This window comes from Peromyscus eremicus, chromosome 12, assembly GCF_949786415.1.
Source record: "Peromyscus eremicus chromosome 12, PerEre_H2_v1, whole genome shotgun sequence".
In the NCBI taxonomy this organism is placed as follows: domain Eukaryota; kingdom Metazoa; phylum Chordata; class Mammalia; order Rodentia; family Cricetidae; genus Peromyscus; species Peromyscus eremicus.
In genome coordinates, this window is record NC_081428.1 from 76,940,459 (window position 1) to 76,960,557 (window position 20,099).

General features: G+C 39.1%; 1 protein-coding gene across 1 annotated transcript in view; it reads right to left on the minus strand.

Moving 5' to 3' along the window:
• Fgd4 (FYVE, RhoGEF and PH domain containing 4) overlaps nucleotides 1–20,099 on the minus strand; it is a 129,625-nt gene that overhangs the window by 71,513 nt on the left and 38,013 nt on the right. The window lies entirely within an intron of this gene.

The window sequence follows — 20,099 nt, forward strand, 5'->3', positions numbered from 1 at the left end:
TGCCTTTAATCCCAGCACTCAGGAGGCAGAGCCAGGCAGATCTCTGTGAGTTCAGGGCCAGCCTGGTCTACAGAGCAAGATCCAGGACAGGCACTAAAACTACACAGAGAAACCCTGTCTCGAAAAAACAAACACAAAAACAAAAATCCAGGCACAAAACATCCAGGAAATCTAGGATACTATAAAAAGAACAAACATAAATAATTGGAATAGAAGAAAGAGAAGAAACCCAGGTCAAAGGCACAGAAAATACTTTTAACAAAATCATTGAAGAAAATTTCCCCAATATAGAGAAAGAGATGCCTATAAAAGTACAAGAGACATATAGAACACCAAATAGACAGAACCATAAAAGAAATTCCAAGGCACACAATATTGAAAACATTGAATCAACAGAAAAGAAGTATATTAAAAGCTTCAACAAACACAAACAAAAACAGTGTAGCTAAAACATTCCTGAATAATAAAAGATTTTTCAGAGGTATCACCATCTCAGATCTCAAGCTGTAAAACTGAACTATAGTAATAAAAACAGCATGGCATTGGCATAAAAACAGACACATTGACAAATAGAATTGAAAACCAATTTAATTTCACACAGCTGATTTTTTACAAGGAAGCAAAACATATACACTGGAGAAAAGACAAATCTTCAACAAATGACGCTGGTCAAACTAGATAGCTTTATGCAGAAGAACGAAAACCAATGTATACCTATAACCCTGCATAAAATCAACTCCAAACAAATTACCAACCTCAATGTAAGACCAGCTATCCCAAATCTAAGAGATGAAAATACAGGGAATAGTCTTTAAATCATCAGAATATGAAAGGACTTTCTGAACAGGATATTGATTATATAGGCATTAAAACCAACAATTAATAAATGGACCTCATAAAGTTAAAACCCTACTCTACAGCAAAGAATGCCATCAGTGAAGCAAAGCAGCAGTCTACAGAATGGGGAAAATCTTTACCAATAATACATATGGTAGAGGATTAGCATCTAAATCAGACAGAGAACTCAAAAACCTGAACATCAAGAAAACAAATAATGTAATTTAAAAATGGGACATAGGAGTAAATAGTTCTCAAAAGATGAAACAGAAATGGCCAAGAAACAATTTTAAAAGTTCAACATCTTTGGCCCCTGAGGAAATTAAAATTAAAACTACTCTTAAATTTCATAGCCAGTGAGAATGACCAAGATCAAGAAAACAAATGACATCACATGGTGGTGAGGATGTGGAGAAAGGGGAGTTAGTGGGAGTGAAAACTGGTCTGGCCACCATGGAAATCATGGAGAGGTTCCTCAAAAACCTGAAACTCTGCCCCAACATTCAGTTACACCACTCTTGGGCATATACCCAAGGGACACTATATCCTACTGTAGAGATACTTGCTCATCCACAGTCATTGCTGCTCTTTTCCTAATAGCCAGAAATTGGAAACAGCCTAGAGGTTCATCAACTGATAACTGGATAATAAAATGTGGTACATTTAGACAATCAAATATTATTCAGCTCTTTAGAAAAATAAAATTCTGAATGGTAAATGGATGGGACTAGAAACAACCATCCTGAGTGAGATAAACCAGAATAAATAGACAAATATTGCATGTTTTCTTTTATATGTTGATGTTATCTTTTAAGCTTTGGGTATGTATGTTTCAATCAGAATAACCACAGAGCATTAGACAACTAATAAGGAACCAGTGGGGAGGAAGGATCGGACAGGGAAGGGGAAGCAGAATATATTGTTATAAAGTGGAGATAAAGTGGAAACTAGAATAGGAGGGTTAAATGGGGGCAGGGAATAGTAGGGCAGGGTAAAGAAGGGGTATAGGGAGATGGGAAGGAACAATCAGTACTAACGGGCTTTTGAAAAGCCTTATATATGAATTGTAATGTTTAACACACACACACACACACACACACACACACTTTTTAAAAATGGAGTGAGTCACCATATAATGGGGGAGACAATGCCCCAACTAGACATCTTATGCCATCGAGTCAAACCTCCAGTGCCAAGAATGGGTTACATCTTGCTGTGTTACTGATCAAGGGATCCCACAGACCCCCAAACATCATAGGCTATTTCCAAGGCTATTGACTGTTGGTTATTCTTCATGGCCTGAAGGTAAGGCCATATTGCTGAAGACATCACTTACTTATTGAACATGGAGATTTGAGGTGGTGCCCAACTAGATGCTTCACTTCTACTGACTAGTGTTCATGGTGCTCAAAGGTACTTTATATGCTGCTGGGGAAGACAGAAATCACCAGTTGCATGTAGTTACAAACCTTGTGAACTACAACATTGACCTGTCTGTATGATATGCTCAAGCAATAGTAGAACAATGTTATGGGAGTAACAAGCCACTTTTTTTCAAAATGAATTTTGAAAAAATGATTCTGATCATGCCTTTCCCCTTCCCCAACCATTTATTGGTTGGATTTAAGGCCTATTTCATTAGATAGAACCCACAGCTGAAACTGCTAAAGTGTCCAAGAACTCAAGATTAGATAGTTCATGAGCCTAGAGGAAAAACCAAATGCTATTGATCTGCTAAAGGAAAATAGCAATAAAATGATTCCTAATGACATTGCTATACCCATAGATCAATGTCCCTCTCAGCCATCATTAACGAAGTTTCTTCTAAGAGTAATACCACAGAGACCCACAAGCAGACACTACAATGTAGACTAAGAGCCTTTGGAACACTCAGCCTTAAATGGGACATCATTATCAAACACACTCCTTCAATGCTCAGGGATCTATGTAGAAGAAGGGGTACAAAGTTCATGAGACAGAGACAGTAGATGACTCCAAGTAAACAGCATCTTCCAAACACGACAGAACTGCAGACACAGAGACTGTGGTGACAGCATGCAAGGATCTGAATCCCTTCAAATCAGATAAAATTCCAGTACGGAGAAGAGGAAGTGGACACAAAGTCCCCCTCTTAATCAAGAAAGGTGTCTGCAATTGATACCTGCTGGGAAAGGGAAATCAGTTTTCTCCAGTAGAGCGACACTGGGTATATCAACCACACTCTACAACAGGCCCCATATCCAGGAATAGCTATCCAATACAAAACGGATTTCATGTTTTTGTGTATGTGTGTGCTTGTTTTGTTTCAGGATTTATTTGTCTTAGTGGATTTGTTTGTTGTTTTGGCTTTTCTGTTTGTTTGTTTGGTTTGTTTTGCTTTTTCAAGACAGGGTTTCTCTGTGTAGCCCTGGCTGTCCTGGAACTCCCTCTGTAGACCAGGCTGGCCTCAAACTCAGATACCTGTCTCCCAAGTGCTGGGATTAAAGGCGTGTGCTACCACTGCATGGTCAACATTCATTTTGTTTGTTTTTATTTGTTTGTTTTGTTTTGCTTTTTTAAGACAGGGTTTCTCTGTGTTGCCCTGGCTGTCCTGGAACTCACTCTGTAGACCAGGCTGGCCTCAAACTCAAATATCTGTCTCCCCAGTGCTGGGATTAAAGGTGTGCACCAGCATACTTTCTTTTGTTTTGTTTATGAGAAAGAAGAGGAAGTTGGATGGGCAGAGAAATGGCAAAGATACAGGAGTAGTTTGGGGAGGGAAAATACCATAAAATATATTGTATAAAATTTTTTCAATAAAAATAGGGAAATATTTACTATTATTATTTCAAAATTATTGTAATAGCAGCAATTTCATATGATGTGCCCTGGTAGTATATGAAGTAGAATATTCTTGCCAAATAATGCCCACTTTGTCATAAGGATTATTTTGAGCAAAGGCATTAGAGAAATATCTTGACCTCCCCCTTTCTCCTGTAGGGGTTGTCTTTCTTACACGAGAAGAAAAGTAACATTCTTATCATCATTAATGAGAGGCTAAAGGTTGAGAAAGTCTATGTTAACAAATTTTGTTAACAAATTTTGTTTCTAGTTTCCTCCAATATCCTGTGGAAAAGTCCTTTGGTGGTCTTATGTTTACATAATTTATTTCTCTTTATCTAATTTAGTATATAAAAATTCAGATCAAACAGCTTTTTGAGGCCTTCTTTTCTTGTGGTGATTCTAATACACACATTGTTGGAAGACAGACCAATCCAGGCTGTCTCAGGGCCCTGATGAAAGGACAAAGGGAATGCTAGTTCTGTGTCCTTTCCCAGGGACAGACTTGGCAAGGTCTAGGCTGGGGCTGGGGCCAGGGCCTCAAGTTAAGGTTTTGGTTCCTGGCAAAACAGCTTTCCCTTCCAAGGGCAGCAGTCATCAATCTCAAGGCATCTGTATCTGAGGTATCCTGTATTCTCTTGCTAACATTGTCTGACTCAGCTTTCTGCTGACCATGGGCTTTTCCCCTTGCAAATAGTATAGAAGATGCTGTACTTCTTAAAGAAATGTCTTGGCATAAATCATCAGCTAGTGCAAGACCTTCTGATCCCAGCTACCAGTCTTCTGTATTTAATGATCCTGGGCCCTCCTCCTCAGCACCTTGACATTCAGGACCCTCATCTCTGTGAGTCTGGGCCACATATAAAAATGAAATGAAAATGTGTGTGATTTTCTCCTGTGAAGCTTATACTATGTCAACACAGACTTCGAAAGGACAGAGAAGAGGCATTCACTCCCCTAAATGTGTAGGATGAGTTAGAAACTAGTACTAAGTAATCATCCTTTCTTATATACAAACACTCTGAAGATTAAGAATGAATAATATGCTGGCTGTGGTGGCACACACCTGTAATCCCAGAATGAGAGGCAGAGGCAGCTTGAGTACAAATCTATAATACAACGAAAAAGAATCCTAGAATCTAGATAAGAAACCATAATTTTATAAAACCAGATAAAGTCTGTCAAAAATTGAAGGCAAGAGGCTTTGGCCACAGTTTTTGACACACACTCTTTATTGGTGTCTTAGGGTTCCTATTACTGTGATAAAACACTGACAAAAAACAACTTGTGGAAGAGAGGGTTATTTCGTCTTACAGCTTTTGCATCGGTCACTGCAGGAGGCCAATGTGGGAGCCCACAAAGATTCCAACTTGTGGTTTGACTCAAGGTCAGAGTCAGGGTTTATGTTGCTCTCCAAGGCTGCATAATAGGGTGCAAAGGCATGGTTACCAGGTGTCTTATACTTCAAGGCCTAATCACAAGATGCTTTGCCATGGGGCTTATCAGGTGTTTTGAAGGGTCTACACTGGGTTGTACATGTGCTTTGATCTTAAAAGGGGAAGGTCTTTTGTCTCTCCCCTTACTAGTGTATAAAAATCCCATTAGAAATTAACTCGAGGCTGCTGGGTATCAACCCAGGGCCCTCCTGAAGCTATCCTGTGTCTTTTTTTTTTTTTCTTCATCTATATTTCTATCTGGCATTTCTCAATTTCTTACTCCCCCAGGCAAGGCATTATCCAAAATGGGCTGGGCCCTCCCTGTCATTGCCAATGAAGAAAATGTCCTGCAGACTTGTACTTGACTACAGGCTTGTACTGTGGAGGCAATTTCTCACTTAAGATTCTTTCTTCCCAGATGACCCCACTTTGTATTAAGTTGATACAAAAACTTGCAAGCATGATTGGTATTAGAGACCATGAACATGGAGAACTCTAACACTACAATTTCTTCTTTTACTACTTTGTGTCTGTGGACTTTGGATGATATATTAGTTCTAGAAATAAAGACATAAATTCATTTCTAGATTTTGTTTTGCACTGGCTGAGTTTAGAATGTAACTGCAGTCCTTCCCTACTTTACTGTTAAACTTTGTAAAGCAACAAGATGCTCAGGTAAAAGCCATTCTAAATCCAAACTATCTACAACAGTTTTTCAAATGAAGAATATTTAAGTAGCCAAGCCAGACAATGCAAATATCCTAAAACCTGGGAGGCAGAGATAGGAAGATGGTGAATTTTGGAATGCCTTGGTCCACACAGTAAGATCCATCAACAAAATATAACAAACAAAACTGCAAAATAATATCTAAGCATGTCCTGACAGGGCATGAACAATTTCAGAATTGTGTTAGTAAGACTCTTGTGATATGTCTAAATTAAAATAAAAACATATTAGAAAGACATACAACATAGGTTGTTTATTTTCTTTTGAATAAGACATCATAGGAATTTTCTTATACCTGTTGCCGTTCTACAACCTTATCTGTGCAGCCTACATTCTCTTTACACTATGTTAATAGGGTTATTTTCTTGGCCTTCAGGCTTTTATAACACCCAGAATGTCCTTCAAAATCTTGTAGTCTACTTGACAAACTCCCGTACTTTCTCCATTGTATATCTCAGCCATCACTCTAAGAGCATTCTGCTCTATTCCACCACTAACAGACCCTTGACATCCTCATGCCCCACCTTAAAAACATCTAGCACAGGACTGAAGAGATGGTTCAGTGCTTAAGAGCACTGACAGCTCTTCAACTCCCAGCATCCACATGGAGGCTCACAACTGCATGTAACTTCAGTCCCAGGGGTTCAGTGCCATCTTCCGGCACCCATGGGCCCTGCACAAACAAACATTCAGGCAAATTCTCATACACATAAAATAAAAAAATAAATAAAACCTCAAAAAAAGTTTAAAAATGTTTCTATAAAAACAGACAGGTGGATCATGGAACAGAATAAAGAACCTGGAAATAAACCCACACAGCTATGGATGCCTAATTTTGGACAAAAGTGTAAAAAACAATGTAGTGAGCAAAGGAAAGCATATTGAACAAATAGTGCTGTGTCGTCTTGGAGAAGAATGAAATCAGATCCGCATCTTTCACTTCGAACAACAAAAATCCAAGAAAGGTGAATCAAAGGCCTAAATTTGAAAGCTGAAATTGCTAGAGCAAAGTATAGGGGATATTGCTGCCTGGGAGACCAGCTCCAAGGCTACAGACAGGGCTCAAAGAGAAAGTCACTCCTAGTGAAACTTAGGACTTTTTATCTGAAGGCTTTTTTTTTTTTTTTTTTTTTAGAAATGGAATAAACTCACACACATCCTGATGGTTTCTCTATTTTCTCATGTTGAATTCTCTTTATTCTCTCATATTGGCTCCTTCTGCATCTCTTTATTCTTACAGCTATATAAATATATATACTCAACAGAATCTTTCATGTTGAATATAGGAGTTACATTTGAAGGTCACATTTCATTTCTTAAGTAAATAATGAACAGAGTCATCCCAACAACACAGATGCAATAAATCTCAACTTCCTAATTGGTGGGCTGTCACTGCAGCTACAAAGAAAGAACCAGTCATTTTATCTAACTAGAGAGATAGTCTTATAAAGGACTTTAAAGGAGCTATAAGACTAAACTATTGAGGAATCTAAGAAACATAAGAAAATCGTGAACTACATCCTATATTTCTGAGTGTAGTAACATTTTCAACTAACATTTTGTGATTAATCATAAATGCCAGGCTCTCTCAGACTGGGAGTGTTTATAGAGATAGCTGTGTCATAAATGCTTTGGTTGGAACTCAGTTTACCATAGTTCTCTTAATATGAGCTCATTTTGGCACTCTCCAAGGCACAGTGACACTAACAGGGCTATCAATCTTAAAATATGTTTTTCTGTCCTGTGGGTAACTTTAGAACATAAAAAAGGAAACTTGCAACTCTTTCTTGGGGCTATGAAGTGAGATTATTCTTTGTAGCCCTGGCCAGTTGGAAAAAACAGTCAGTTGGCTAAACTTAGTCTTCAGGTTAGATGACCATATCATAAAACTGTGATTAGGAATTTGTGCAAAGAGTTAATCACTGCCCTATGTTATCAGCCAGACCTAGCAAGAGAAACTGGCATAGGAATTAGGTTGCTTTGCACCTTTAACCTTGGTTCAACACATCAGACATCTGGCTATATGTCCTTGTAAATTGGACTGCTTTCCCTGGAACAGTTTATCTTAAAAACCATTAGCAAGGCACCTGGTCTAAATCGACTAATGGTATACAGCTGTCTTGGTAGCTGGGAAATACCACTATTTTCCTATGTCAGTCTGAGCTGTAATCTAAAACAGTTCCTTCCTGAATTGTGCAGCATTTCTTTGCATTCATTTTTATTTATCAGAACTCTGTATACACTAAAATTATTGATATCAAATGGACAATACAGCTTAAGGAGAAGTCATCTTCACAGATAAAGATCCCAATAGATCAGGATGTAAATATGAGGAAAACACACTACCATAGAAGCAGTAAGTGATTCCTCATAGCCATTTAGAGAAAAATTACAATAGCACATGTGAAAATTACAGAGAGAAGCAAACAATATTCTGGAGTCTGTAACCCCGTGGCCATGCCTAACGAGGTTTCCCATCAGAATATTCTTCTGATGGGCTTACACTTTGAATATTAATTGCCATCTGCTGTTCTATGCCACGGCTCTTCCCAGGGAACACATTCACTGATACAGGTATAGGCAAAGAACTTTCTGAAAGAATTCAATAGCACAAAAATTAGCCTCAAGAACAAACAAATGGGACTAACCTGCCTATCAATAAATGAACGAATAAAATGAAGATAGTTCTCAAACAGGTGACAGAAATGACAAGTAAATATTTAAAATGGTGCTCAACAGCCTTAGATATACAGGAAATGAAGGTTAAAACTACTTTGAGATATCACCTCATCCCAGTCAGATGGCCATCCTCCAGGAAGTGAACAAACGCTGGTGAGGAAAACTGCTGTCAAGAGTGCAAACTAGGGCTGGAGAGATGGCTCAGAGGTTAAGAGCACCAACAGCTCTTCCAGAGGTCCTGAGTTCAATTCCCAGCAACCACATGGTGGCTCACAACCATCTGTAATGAGATCTGGTGCCCTCTTCTGGCCTGCAGTCACATATGCTGTATACATAATAAATGAATAAATCTTAAAAAAAAAAAAGAGTGCAAACTAGTTCAACCACCATGGAAACCAGTATGGAGGTTTCTAAAATAATCAAAAGTAGAACTACCATATGAACCAGCTATATCACACTTGAGACTTCTCAAAACACTGATATAGAAATACTGGCATAGCCATGTTTATTGCATTCCTATTCACAATTGCAAAGAAAAGAAACCAACTTAGATGTTAATCAACAGAGAGATAATAGAAATGTATGAAGAGATAATGGAATTTTATCTAAGTTAAATAAAAATGAAGTTACAAAATTTACAGGAAAATAGATGGGTCTGGAAAGTACAGTATCTTAAATAATATTCTTAATTTATTCTTTGAAATTTTCATATAGGTAAACAATGTATTTCAAGCATATCCACCCCCATTCTTCTCCAACTCAACCAATCACAAGACATTGTACTCCCAAATTTAACTGAATATCTGTTTGTTTTTTGTTTTAATAACCTTGTATGTGCATGGGTATGGACAGAGAGCCCAATTCACCTGATACAAGGTGTGGGCAATCTACTTGTGGCTACAAACCTAAAAGAAAAGTGACTGTCCCTTCCTGAGCAGCTACCGCCTACCAATACCTCCTCAGGTAAGGGTGAAGCCTCACAAGCCTCTCCCTAACCTATGCTATAATCTGACTGGCTTGACACATGCGGGAAACCATAGCTACTGTGACATCATGTACACAACAGCCATGTCATATAAGAAGACAGCATCGCACATGATGCCTCTCCATTCTCTTTCTCTTACAGTCTTTTTGCTCTCTTTTCAAGATGTTTCATGAGCCTTAGAGGGTGGCGTGGGTCGATGTAGGGAGCGAATGAAGTACTAAGTGAACGTGGGCTGTTTACATGGGCATGGCCATATCAAGGACTCCAATGCCTCAGCTACACAGAGTGGCAAAGCCTTCTCCAAGTGAGGCAGAGGACAAAGCCTTAATTGGGGCTCCAAGTGTAAATGTTGACTGTATGTGCAGAAAAAATGTCCATCATAGCTTCTCCTTGAATGTTTATAACCTGAAGACTGCTCCACCTATAGAGACTGTTCCTATGGATGGAGATTATCTAAACCTGCTTCATTGATTCATCTGTAGGCAATAACCCTACATCCTTGCTCAATTGTACATAATAAACATGTTGAGCTTTGAGAAGCCTTTAGTTTCTCCATCAGAGCCCAGTCCACTTGATCCAAGCTTTTCTATGTGTCTGTCTGTCTGTCTTTTCTTCATTCCCTTGACATCCCTGGTCAAGTTCCTAAGGCCATGCAAGTACTCAGAATAGAGAGGCTGATACAGATGTTCTACCTGAGACTGAGCACTCAGTCACATATTCTCAACATTTTGACCAGTTATGAGTCTCTGCATTAACTACTGCCCACTACAAAAAGAAGCTCTCTGACCAAGGTTAAGAAACCTTGTAACCCAGGTCTATGAGTACAAACACAAATATTTAAAAGGCAGATTGACAACATGACTATTTAGTAAATCAATAATAGCCAAGTCCCACCATAGAGGCTATGACCTCCCTAACCATGAGCTTTTAAATAAAAAGTACCATGCATGAATCCCCTCCTGGGGTGCAAGTCTTGAATTAAATTTGAAAAGCAGTTGGTTATCCCATAACAGTCATGCTCCTATTGCACATCTGGCCTGGCTAGTGAGACCACTGATGTCTTCCTTAGCAGCCTGCATGGCAACTTCTGGTAGAATGAAAGCTAGCCAGCTAGAAGGAAGATTCTTGGTCAGTTTAATTAATTTCTCTATGCCCGTCAGCCAAAGAATATGGTGCCTTCAGCAATAGCCTTCAACAAGAGCTTATGACCTCCGCAGCTTTGACCAGGTTTACAGTACCAGGTTTAAATTGCCTCCTGTGAAACAGGCCTCAAATTCAATCAGAAGATATTTATGCTCTAACAGTCATGCCAGTATTGTACCAATTGGCACATCTTGCCCTGGTCAGTATTGTAGCATGCAGAGTCCATCACTGGGTAAGACCATTGATGTCTTTCTCCCATAGAAGCCTGCATAGCACCTTCAACACTATGGAAGTTAGCCAGCAGGGAGAGTTTCATGGTCAGTTACAACTTGATTTCTCTATGTCCTACAGTGTGTAGTATCTACAGCAATAGTCTTAACATCTAGTTAAGGTGGGCAACCAAGAACGGTGGCAATAGTCTATGTTGTTTTGGGGAATCTCTAGGGCCTCATTGACCAAAAACTAATAAGGAGACATCGTGTGTCTAGGATTCAGATTTTCTTTTAAGAACCATGGTCTTCTGTGCAGCATGGCCCATACATGTAGGGTACCTCTGTTCCTCATTGTATTTTTATTAGTTTAAAAAAGAATGGGTTTCCATACAGCTTCTTCATAAATCCTTAGTTTTGGCTATTCCACACTACCATCTCCTTCCATCTTATCTTCATTCCATTTAAATCTTTATTCTTCAACATTCTTTTTCTCTTTCATATGATGAATTCTACTATACCTTCTAATTATATATTTTTTTAACAGAGTTGCAAGATTGTGTCATTTCATGTGACTTTTTAACACAGCCTTCATTTTGGTTAACCATTCTCCTACCCCCTAATTTCTTCATGCCCTTCATCTCCCTCCCTGCTTAACCCTTTCTATGTCCAGTCTTTCCCTTTCAATTTTCATTTTACCTACGTTCTACTACCATTCCCAGTTGACGGACATTTATAGGTTGCTTCTATTTCATAGCTGTTGTGAATACAGCAACAATAAGCAAGTATGTGTGCAATAGGATATAAAGTCCTTCTGGCACATTTGCAGGGGTGGTGCAGCTATAGTTCTATTTCTGGTTTTTATACAGACTGATTTCCAAAGTGGTTGTAATGGTTTACACAGTGTATGAGGGTTTGCCTTTCTCCACATCTACAGCAGATTCCTATTTGATATATTTATAGTATTATTTAATTCTAATGTTTCTCTGTTTAGTTTTTGTCTTGATAATCTGTCTATTGAAAAAAATGGGATGGGGTATTGATGTCACCCATTATCACCATGTTGGGGTCAACCTGTGGCTTTTCATCTAGTAAACTTTGTTTTGAGAAAATGAGTTATATATGTTTAGAATTAAAGTATCTTCTTGGTGGACTATTCCCTTAAAAAGTATTCTCTACTTGCTTGGAATATCTACTTCAATCCTTTTACCCTAAGTTAGTGTCTATCACTGATGGTGAGGTGTGTTTCTCAGAGGCAGCAAAAAGATGGATCCTGTTTTCTAATCTCCTAATCCTTGTCTTTTTATTGGGTTGAGACATTAGTACTGACAGGTATCATTAAAAGATTTCTTTCTGTTATTTTATTCTTCTATAAGTTTCAATACTTTTACTGGACACAATAGTCTAGGCTGTAGTATTTCAGAATTAGGAAGGTATCTTTCCAGGTCCTTCTAGATTTAGAGGTTTCTATGGAATAATCAATCATTATTGACTGGCTTTCACATAGCTTTGTCTCTTGCTGTTTTCAATACACTTTCTTTAGTCTGCATTTTTAGTGCTTTTAATTACAGTATGTCAGTGAGATGTCTCTTTTCTGGTAGTGTCTATTTGTTTTTCTGTAGGCTTCTTCCCCCCTCCCCGCCCTGCCCCTTTTATTGACAATAGGTTCTTTTCTTATACACTATATCCTGATTACATTTTCCTCCTTCTACTCCTCTCAGTTCTTCCACACATCCCCTTTCATCCAGATCCACTCTTTCTATTTCTCATTAGAAAAGGCTTCTAAGAGATAGCAACCAAACATGACAAATAAACTATAAAACAAAACCATCTCACCTTAGTTGGACAAAGCAACCCATTCTGTGTTCTTCTTGTACCTGGGTGGGTATCTCCTTTTCTAGGTTTGGAAATTTTCTCTGTGATTGTTTTGAAAATATTTTCTGTATCTATTTTCCTTTTTCTATGCCCATAATTTGAAAGTTAAGACTTTTCATGGTGTCTCAAAGCTACCACATGCTCCATTCATATTTTTTGTCATTGATCTTTACTAAATGATATGATTCTTTTACCTTTTGTCCAATATCCAGTACTGTTTTTCACATGCTATACATTCTATTAGTGAGGCTTTTTCACGGAGGTTTTTATCTGCCTTATTGAGTTTTCCACTTTCAGAATCACTTTAATTTGGCTTTTCTTTAGCAATTCTATCTTATTCTTACTACAAAGTAATGGTATATGTTTATAACTATTAGCGGAGGGGCACTGGGCTAGTGTTTATGAATGGGATTAAGGCACCTTAGAAGACATCCCAGAGAGACCACTATCTCTGCCTACTATTTCAAAGGGATCAGAAAGCAGGCTCTCAGCACTGGGTAGTTTGATCTAGGATCTCCAGTCACCAGAACTGCAAGAACAGAACTGCTACTCAATTTTTTATGGAAGGCCAGAGAGACAAAGACAGAGGGGAGTATAAAGAGTCACTCAGTGTAAAGGGTGGGCTAGAACTGTAGCCATGAGCACCAGGGAAGGGCCAATGAACAAGGATGAGTGCTCCGCAAAAGCATCTACTTTGTGATTTGTTTAGTACCTGTAGTTATAGAAAGTTGCATATAACTAGCCTGTATTTAAGATAGGGAGTAAGTAAGTATTAAAGTAACAATATATTGACTTAACCATTAAACTATAAAACAACAAAAGTAAGGCCATTGCTACCTCACTATTTAACAGGTTTGTTTTGGTGTGTGGCCACGAGATCACTGCCTTGGTTTTCTCAGGGTTCTGACCAGAAAACATTGTAGTGAAGCAATGCATCTTCCAAAAACAAGCAAGCCACAAAGGCCTTTTATATATCAAACTTTCTTAAAATCTGGCTAAAAACATAAACCAGAATTACATTAATTTCAGTTTACTCTCATTTTTTATCTTTCAACCCAGGTCCACTGAGCAAAGTGTTGTTTTGTGTTTTGCACATAAAATAGCATATATCATGATTAAAAACTTTCTATGTTTATGTCCACTTTATTGTTATGGAGGGTGATATGGCCAGAACTAAAGGTGATAAACTCCCAATTGAGTTTGTTATGTAAGTCACCAATTATTTGACTTTGCTTGACAGCCATACTTCATACCACTATTGCTACAAGATGCAGAAATATGAAGTAAGAACTCAGCTGCCTATGGCAAAGCTATTACCTGGAAGAGTCAAGGACTGTTCCAGAGGAAGCCAAGGCTCAAGGAGTACTGGTGTTATTTGGCTTTTGAATATATCAGCTGTTTTCTGCTATGAATTTTACATGTGCTATCATAGCTTCCCCAACTGATTCTTTTTCCTAAGAACTAACAGTATGGATTGATCATTCTTTGGGCATAGGTTTTCCCTATACAATTAAGGTATTTGGATAATAGTTACACAAGCAAGGCTTCCTCGTTTTTCCAGGCTTTTTGTTTCTCCTTTTTAACATTAGAATCAGATATCTACTTTAGCTAGCATCTAAGGCCAAGGTCAGCTCCAGACAAAAGCATTTTATCTGGGTACCTCTCAAACATTCAAGGACAAAAGGCAGACAGAATAAGAATTCCAGACCACCTGCTAGTCTCCTGAATTAAGGTAAATATGCATACAGAGACACTGCCTAGGCCAGGCAGATGTTAGGTACACAGCTTTGTTTCTTGTGCAAATTAAGCTCAGATCCTCCTCCTTTTTTCTTTTTATTAAGGAATTTTTTTTATTCATTTTAGATACCAATCACAGATCCCCCTCTCTTTCCTCCTCCTGCCCACCAGCCTTCCCCTCAACCTACCCGCCATTCTCTCATTCAACAAGGTAAGACCTCCAATGGGGAGTCAGCAGAGCCTGGTCCATTCAGTAGAGGCAGGTCCAAGCCCCTCCTTGTGGCATCAAGGCTGTGCAAGGTGTTTGACCATAGGTAGTGGGATCCAAAATGCCAGTTCATGCACCAGGGATGCATCATTATCTCTTTACCAGGGGGCTCCTCAAGCAGATCAAACTACACAACGGTCTTGCTTATGCAGAGGGCTTAGCCCAATCCCATGGAGGCTCCACAGCTGTCGAGCCAAAATTCATGAGTTCTCACTAGTTTGGTTTGGTTGTCTCTGTAAGTAAGATTATTGCAACTCTGTGAGTTTGGTCCCAGATTTTGGCACCAAAATGTGAGTTTTGCAACTCTGGTATCCTAACCACTTGGGGAGTCAGGTGATGGCTGGAACTGTGATGAGACAGCAGCCCTGGAGAGTGAGGTATCCCGGATACCTCAAGCTGCTTAGGACAGCTCTGTCCTGGAGGGAAAGTTATTCTGACTACTTAGGAGAGTCAGGCCTGGAACTGCCAGGACAGTAAAGCAGGGAAGGGTATCCTGACAGTTCAGGAGAGGTAGGCCTGGAGCTGCTAGGACAGTAAGGCAAGAAGAGTATCCCGAGTGGTCAGGAATCAGGCTATACCTGGTGTGGTGGGGGATGGTCTCCCCACAGGATATAGCAATCCTGCTCTTCTCCTGGAGAGCTGCTACAGCTGAACTTTGCTCAGCCTCCACTTAAGGGGACTTCCTAGCAGAGCTCTACTTCTCCGGCCTAAGATGTTTCTTCTTTTGCTTCACTTTGCAGAAGGGGAAACACCTGCAGAAATGTAGCAATCTCCTACAGCTCTGGGGAAAAGTGTTACTTTTTCAGCTCTCCCTTGCTCTGTCCACTGAGAGACAACTCAGTAAGGTTTTTCTGTTGAGCTCCTCCTTGCTCTGTCCACTATGGGATGGCTCAGCAAGGTCCTTCTCTGTGTCAGTGGATGAAAATGTTTATACCCAAGAGATCTATATTCTCTTTTGAGAAAGAGATTTATTTGGGAAGGAGGAATCCAGGACAGTAGCTGCCTCTACCAGGGTAGAGAGAACAGCCCACAACTGAACAGGCAGGGTGGTTTATATAGGATCTCTTGGGGGTGGAGTCAACCAAGGATTGGGTAGTTTTTTCCTGCCCAGGGATTGGTCAATTTTGTTGTCTAGGGGCAGAGATGGCCCTGATTTAAGAGCAAAACTGTGTTTCTTTCACTGGCCTTTCTTGGCTTTTGGACACTAATTCTAAGGCCAGGGCACATTTCTTTCACTGACTCTGATTCAGGGACCAAGAGTGTTTCTTTGGTACTAGTTTCAAAATCAGGGCATGTTTCCTTGGTTCTGAATTTAGGGATAAAGTGTTCATTTCTCTGGCTCAGGTCCCAGACCCAGACTGTATTTCTTTCCCTGGTTCTGGGCTCCAGGGCCAGGGTGCTATTTTCCTGCTCTCTGATTGGTTGATTTCACAGGTCAGTTGGCCAGGGGCAGAGAGGACTCTGATCTGAGCCAAATTGTGTTTCTTTCTGCCCTGATCTGAGCCATGTTTCCCTAGTTCTGGGCTCTAGGGTCAGGGTGGGTTTCTTTAGCCAGCTCTTTTCCCCTACAATCTTGATGCCCCTTGCTCACAGAATCCCTCTTCCCTCTCTTCAACTGGACTCCTGGAGCTTGGCCTGATGCCTGGCTATGGATCTCTGCATCTGCTTCCATCAGTTACCGGAAGAAGGCTCAATGACTACAGTTAGGGTATTCACCGATCTGATTGCTGGGGCAAGCTAGTTCAGGCACCCTCTCCACTATTGTTAGTAGTCTAAGGTACAGTCATTCTTGTGGATTCCTGGGAGCTTCTCTAGCACCAGGTTTTTAGCCATACCCATGATATCTCCCTCTATCATGGTATCTCTTTCATTGCTCTCCCACTCTATGCCTGTTCCAGCTTGACTGTCCCATTCCCTTATGTTCTCATCCCCCACCCCCTACCTTCCATTGCCCCCCCCATACCCAGTTTACTCATGGACATCTAATTTATTTCCCTTTCCCAGGGTGATCCATGCGTCCTTCTTTGGGTCCTCCTTGTCAGCTAGCTTCTCTGGAGCTGTGGGTTGTAGTCTAGTTATCCTTTGCTTTACATCTAGTATCCACTTATGAGTGAGTACATACCATGTTTGTCCTTCTGCATCTGGGTTACTTCACTCAGTGTGATATTTTCTAGTTCTATCCATTTGCCTGCAAATTTCATGATGTCATTGCTTTTTACTGCTGAGTAGTACTCCATTGTACATATGTATCACATTTTCTTTATTCATTCTTCGGTTGAGGGACATCTACATTATTTCTAGGTTCTGGCTATCATGAATAATGCTGCGATGAACATAGTTGAGCAAGTGTCCTTGTGGTAAGATTGAGCATTCCTTGGGTATATGCCCAAGAGTGGTATAGCTAGGCCTTGAAGTAGACTGATTTACAATTTTCTGAGAAACCACCATACTGATTTCCAAAGTGGCTATAAAAGTTTGCATTTCCATCAACAGTGGAGGAGTGTTCCCCTTGTTCCACATCCTCTCCAACATAAGCTGTCATCAGCATTTTTGATCCTAGCCATTCTGACAGGTATAAGATGGTGTCTCAGAGTCATTTTGATTTGCATTTCCCTGATGGCTAAGGATGCTGAGCAATTCCTTAAATGTCTTTCAGCCATTTGAGATTCTTCTGTTGAGAATTCTCCGTTTAGCACTTTATCCCATTTTTTAAAAATGGATTGTTTGTTATTTTGATGTTTGATACAGCTAACTTTCTCAGGACTTGACAATTAACTCAAAAATTTTCTTTTCAGAATCCCTTAAAGATGATGTCACCTCAGAAAACAGGAAGTAATTTTAAGAACAGGATGCCCACATTCCCAAGAGGTGGAGTTGGTGGTTTTTGATTATTCATTGGCTTGTGGATAACTGTCATTGTTTAGGATGGTTGGTTACAAGTTTTTAATTGATAATAGTCAGGAAAAATGCTAAAAAAAGGAGATTAGATTTAGCCTTCTTTGTAAAAAAAAAAAAAGAGGATATAGATATGATAAGATAAAAGGTAGATTATTGAATCTACTCTAAAAAACGAAGATATAGAAATGATGAATAAAGGGTAGATTATTGAATCTACTCTGAAAAAAAAAGAAATAGAAATGATGAATATAGGGTAGAGTATTAAATCAACCCTGAAAAGAAAAAAGAGAGGATATAGATATGTTTTTTAAAACATCTACTTTTAAAAGGCAACTACCAATTTTCAATATTTTACATTGGATTTTTTATATTGTATACAAATTATGTATATTGATACAGATTTGAGATTGATTTTGTTAGAAAATACTGTACATATATTTCTAATTTTGTTCAAGGTATTGTACCTATACAGTTCATTTAACAGTGTAATGCAATTTTCTAGTCCTTGAAAGTTATTACCAGCTACTTAGATAATAAAGAAATGCAGGTTAGTAGTTAGTCATTACAATCTAATTTGTAGTCTTATTAGGTATATTTTCAAGGTCAAGCAGAAATATATTTTAGATAGACAAGTCATCTTCAAACACTTCAGAGATCTACAGAATATGGCATTTAAGATGTTTTAATAACAGAACTTTTCATATTTTTATGACTATGAGACATTTCTGCTCCTGTCAGCACCAATATACTTCAGAGAAGATGATGGGCAATGGAGAAACTCCACATGGAATTTACTTTCTTGGTGGCAAAAGTTAGCCACTGAGCAAGAAAGTCCCCTTGCCTCAACTGCTGACAGTATGCTGTCCAAATGGACAAGCAGGACACAAAAGAAAGGACTGCTGATCCTTGCCAAGACAAAGTAGGAAGGCTCTTTAGAAAACCCTGCTTCACAGATGAGTTTTTCAGATATGCTAGGACTGTAGGCTGAAGATGGATGCCCCAACATTGCAGAGAAACCTCGGGTGACTGTCCAGGCAGCCAGCTGTTTCTGTCATTCCTTACATTTTTTGGAAGTTGCTTGTTTGCACTTCCTATTTAACTAGGTAATATTATTTCCTTCTTGAGTCTCTGAGTGAGTTGAAGATTAGATAGTTACAGTTTTCCTTGTTAACAAATTCAGAAATGAAACTTACTAAAGAGGTGTAAAGTGTATAAGTTTGAAAGACGTCAAAACATAGTTTTTGTTTGGTTGGTAACACAAGTTAGGACAGAAAGTGTATCAGGTACATTTTGGACTCACCAAAATAGGATAGATAATGGAATTTGCTGAATTTGTCAAATTCAAATGGACTAGACAATGTCGATATATTTATTGCCTGTACATAGTGTATATAGTTATTATACTTATTGTATATAGTTTTTCTTATATTAGTTATATTTTTTTTAAATTTTAGATAAAAAAGGGGAAATGTAGATATATTTTATTTGTGCTCTAACAAATAAAGCTTGCCTGGGGATCAGAGGAAAAAGCCAGCCACTATATTAAACATAGAGGTCAGGCAGTGGTAGCACACACCTTTAATCCTAGCATTTGGGAGGCAGAGATTCATCTGGATCTCTGTGAGTTCAAGGCCACACTGGGAACAGAGCCAGGAGTGGTAGCACACACCTTTAATCCCAGCACTGGTTAACCATAGAGGTCTAGAGGTCTTCACAGACAGACAGGAAGTGATAGAGCTGGGCGGAAAGAGGAAGTAATATAGCTGGGTAGAGAAAGGAAATAAGATGGCAGAGCACAGAAAGGTATATAAGGTGTGGGTATACAGGAAGTAGCTCTCTCTTGGGCTGAGGATTTCCTAGTGGTAAGAACTTGTGGCTGGCTTGTTTTATCTCTCTGATCTTTCAGCTTTCACCCCAATATCTGGCTCCAGGTTTTTATGAATAAGACCTTTTAAGATTTGTGTTACAGATTTCTAGTTTTCTTGAATTCTTTATATATTCTGGAGATCAGCCCTCTGTCAGATGTTGGGTTGGTGAAGATCTTTTCCCATTCTGTAAGCTGCCATTTTGTCTTATTTACCATGTCCTTTGTCTTACAAAAGCTTCTCAGTTTCAGGAGGTCCCATTTATTAATTGTTTCTCTCAGTGTCTGTGCTACTGGTGTTATATTTAGGAAGTGGTCTCCTGTGCCAGTGTATTCAAGACTACTTCCTACTTTCTCTTCTATCAGGTTCAGTGTAACTGGATTTATGTTGAGGTCTTTGATCCACTTGGACCTGAGTTTTGTGCTTGGTGACAGATATGGATCTATTTGCAATCTTATACATGTTGACATCCAGTTATGCCAGCAAAATTTGTTGAAGATGCTTTCTTTTTTCCATTGTGCAGCAGACCCTCCTTTCTTACACAGCCTTAGTAGTATCTCTAGACTTCACTTTTGACATTTAACTTAGAACAAAAGGGCTTTTTGCATACCAGGTAAATC